We start from the raw sequence: 4565 nt of genomic DNA on the forward strand, positions 1-4565 counted from the left end.
AAAATCAGCATAAAATGACTTGTAAGCAATAGGATTTGAGAGTCTAGGTTCAGCAACAGGACGGAGGTCAAAGCCAATGACTGTACCGCGAGTATGGCGATTCTGAGTGGGGCGAGTCTCTTCGTCTTCGTGAAGAGGCCTCTTTCCTCTGGAAGAGCTAGGTTTGGAAGAACTAGGCTGAGACATGTTTGGTGGAGGAGGAGGAGGTGTAGGGCGAGGGGCAACGCCAGGGCGGCGAGCAGTGGTCTTCGTGCGGGCCATGTCAGGAGAAGGGTTTGGTGGTGGAGATGGAGAGGAATGAGTGGGGGAATGAGAGGGAGAAGAGTGTGTGTGATCAGAACGGTGGGTGCCGCTGTGGGAGCCTCTGTGAGCAACTCTCTTCTTTCGAGCCATATTTATAGAAGCACTGGTTCGGAGAAGATGAAAGAGTGGAGAGTGGAGAGTGTGGTGTGAATGGATGCATGCAGTGGGAAGTTATTATAAACTTAGAGAAGTGTAAAGGTTGCACCTTGAAAAAATAAAAATCCCAACTTTGAAAACGCATAGGAAGTAACAGCTGTAATTGTTGTACGTTGCAGATGGGAACAAAAGCAAAATAAAATTTGGATTTGAAAACAAATGTTAAATGAGGCCCAAAAACTTATTTTCAAAAAATGAAAAAAACAACTATGAAATGGGCTTAATTGGATTCAGTAAAGAAAGCTCATATGTCGAGACTGCTCCAGCACGAGATGTTCATCATTCAGGCCTGAATCCAGTAGGCTTCATAGTGACTCAATGAAGGTTACTCATCATCTGCCAAAAAATCTCACCGCGATTTATGAGACAAAATACAAAAGATCTCATTATCAGAAACATTAAGAAAACAGAGATGAAGTTAGAATGCCCAGTTCAGTTCTCAACTTGCAGAACCTCTCATCTATCAATGGTTTGGTGAATATATCAGCTAGCTGACCCTCAGAATTAACAAACTGAATATCTAAATTTCCATTTTGCACATGTTCTCTTATAGAATGAAAACAAACTTCAATGTGCTTTGTTCTTGAGTGCAAAACAGGGTTTTTGGAAATATTGATAGCACTCATGTTGTCACAAAATAATGGAATGTTTGAGACATTCAATTTATAGTCAGCTAGTTGAGTTTTCAGCCATAATAATTGAGAACAACAAGAGGAGGCTGCAATGTACTCAGCTTCGGCTGTTGAAAGTGCTACCGTAGCTTGCTTTTTGCTAGACCAAACAATGAGGGATTTCCCAAGAAAACAGCACATGCCACTTGTGCTTCTTCTATCGACCCTATCCCCAGCAAAATCTGCATCACAGAAACCCACTAATTGAAAAGAATCAGTCTTAGGAAACCATAACCCATAATTAGTGGTACCAAGTACATATCGGATGATCCTCTTGACAGCAGAGAGATGTGACTCCTTAGGCTTTGATTGAAACCTTGAGCAAAATTTGGAACAATTTGAAACCACAATGAGCTGCATATGCAAGGAGCAATCTGATGGCTTCCATTCGAGCTACAGGTGCAAATGATTCATCAAAAGCAATCCCTTCCTCTTGATCATATCCTTGAGCAACCAATCTGGCTTTGTTTCGGACTATGGATCCGTCTTCACCCAGCTTGTTTCTGAAAATCCATTTAGTGCCAGTGACTTTCTTTCCATTTGGATAAGGCACTAATGACCAGACCTGATTCTTCTCAAATTGCTGCAATTCCTCCTTCATGGCTAACACCCAAGATGGATCAGCAAGAGCTTCTTGGATGTTTTGAGGTTCAATCTTTGATAGAAGAGCAATGTTGTTGGATTCGGCTCTTTTCAAAGATGAACGAGTGGTCCTACCAGTTGAGGGATTTCCAATTATGAACTCGTCAAGGTAGTTTTTCAGAAACCTCCATTCTCTTGGTCTTCTTGACTGGTTTGAGGATTCAGATTCCTCTTGGTCAACAATGGCCTCTGCATCAGTATTTTCTGCAGAAACAGGAGATAATTCCAAATTGTCTCCTGCAGAATTGGGATTTTCGTTGCTAGCAGGTGCAGCTTCATGAGAACATGGATTTTGTGGAACTGTTTCACTGTTCTTAGGTACTTGAACTTCAAAACCTGGACTATCATCAATGAAAACACTAGGAACAGAGTTAGATTCACAGAATGTGACATGCATGGTTTCCTCAACGGTTTTGGAGTTCTTGTTATAAACTCTATAGGCCTTGCTATTAGTGGAATAACCAAGAAAAATTCCTTCATGTGTTTTGGGATCAAATTTTCCTAAATTTTCTTTGATGTTCAAAATGAAACACTTGCAGCCAAACACATGAAAATAACTAAGATTAGGAGGATGCCCTTTCCAAAGTTCATATGGTGTTTTCTTCAAAAACTTCCTAATGATGGTTCTATTTAAAACATAGCAAGCTGTGTTCACAGCTTCAGCCCATAAGAACTTAGGGATTTCATATTCACATAACATAGCTCTAGCCATTTCTTGTAAACTTCTATTTCTTCTCTCAACAACACCATTTTGTTGAGGTGTTCTTGGACAAGAAAAGTTATGTGATATGCCTTGTTCATCACAAAAAGATTCAAAGTATTGATTTTCAAATTCTTTACCATGATCACTTCTTATTGAAATAATTTTTGAACCTTTTTCATTTTGAATCTTTCTGCTGAATTTTTCAAAAACAGAAAAGGCCTCATGTTTATGAGCAAGAAAGAACACCCAGCCAAATCTAGTATAGTCATCCACAATTACCATGCCATAACTCTTTCCTCCAAGACTTTGAGTTCTAGTAGGTCCAAACAGATCAAGATGCAACAACAACCAGGCTCTGATACCAATTGATGATTCTAGTTGAACTTGAGAAGGGGGGGTTGAATCAAGTTAGCTTAAAACTTTAAGTTTCAAACTCTGTTTTTGCTGTTGCTCGAGTTGCAGGAGATTATTTGAAATAGTCTCATACGCAGAAAATTAAAAGTGCAGAAAAGAGGAGAAAGAGGCCAGCATGTATCCTGGTTCGGATTCTTTGTGCCATGAATCCTACATCCAGTCTCCACCACAAACCATGGTGGAATTTTCACTATAATTCTCAGGTTACATACACCAATACTATTGAATTACTCCCTTATGATGTAAAATATAGAAAATCAAAATGAATTAAGCAGTTATTGAGTCATAAAGAATTGAATAAAGCTTAGCAAAGACCAATAATCATGTATCTTATTAAGAACACAGTACATGACTCTGAAAACAGCACAATAAATCAGTGTAAAGAGAGAGGGAAAGGGAGGTGTGCTTGAAGCATACAAACCAAGAGATGCTTTTACTATGAATACCATTTTTTCTAGCTTGCACCAAACACCAAATGAAGGAACAAAGCAGAAAAGAATCAACTAATATACTGCATCATTTTAAAAAGAAACTCTCTTAGCAAATGTTTTTTACTTTGATGTTTTTCTGTAGACTATAGTCTAATGCTTAACTTCAACTCCTATTTTATTCGAAAGTGTATTTCTAGCAATATAATACTTAGCTTAATTGAAATTAAATTAAATGAAATTTGCTTATGAAATTTAAATTAGAACTTAAGCGCCAACTAGGATGGTGTTTTGATAATTTTTGCGTGCATTTTGGGCAAGAGAAGAAAAATACTGATAGTGCTTTCTGGTTTTGATTAATTGGAATAATGTGATCATTCATTTCATCTTACGACTCTAAGATTTTTCTAAATTGGTGATGCTAAATTCCAATTGACAATAGTAATGATCAGTCATACTCATCCCTCCTTATACGTCCATCTCTAGTTGGATTATTGATCAATTTCTCTAAACTAATTGAAGTGCTGCTCACTTTCGGTTCCATTAAAACATTTTGTGCATATAATGGAGCATGTCACATTATCAGTCAATGCCATTTGTCATGCTAATGGAGCACTAAACAATGCTAGTTGACTACAAAATAAAATTACTTCCGAAATAATTTCAGGTCTAAAACTAAAATTTTAAAATTCTGAGAAGTAAAGAAGAAACGCATCTGCAATTTTGTTAAAACCAAATTCAACCAACCTCTAAAAAGAAATTACTTCCTCTAATGTATGCACACAAGTGGAAGCTGCTCGAGCCTATGACATAGCAGCAATTGAGTGCAGAAGAATTAATGTTGTAACCAACTTTGATTAAGTAATTACTTAAGTTATACTGACAATAATGTAAAAGATGATGGACATATCGATTTGTTATGTTTTCATATCTCAATAGCTTTAAATTTTACAACGGATGTCAATAATAATTGCTAAAATTAAAGAAAAATCATGGTTGGCAAGAATATATGAATATGCAATAATTCACAGTTAAAAAGATCTTATTTTGTTGTTATATCTGAACCATTAACATATATAAAAGGGATTAACCATTGTTAATTATGCTTTTCTTAAAAGTTAAGAATCATCTGATCCAAACTTCCTTTACAATCAGAAGCACCAAAAAACTCAGCTCTCTATTTTTCATGAGTCTGAGACTATGGTTCTGTACACTTGACAGGTTGTTCTGTGCTTGCTTTGAAAGAGA

Source organism: Arachis ipaensis, chromosome B04 (genome assembly GCF_000816755.2).
Source record: "Arachis ipaensis cultivar K30076 chromosome B04, Araip1.1, whole genome shotgun sequence".
NCBI lineage: Eukaryota > Viridiplantae > Streptophyta > Magnoliopsida > Fabales > Fabaceae > Arachis > Arachis ipaensis.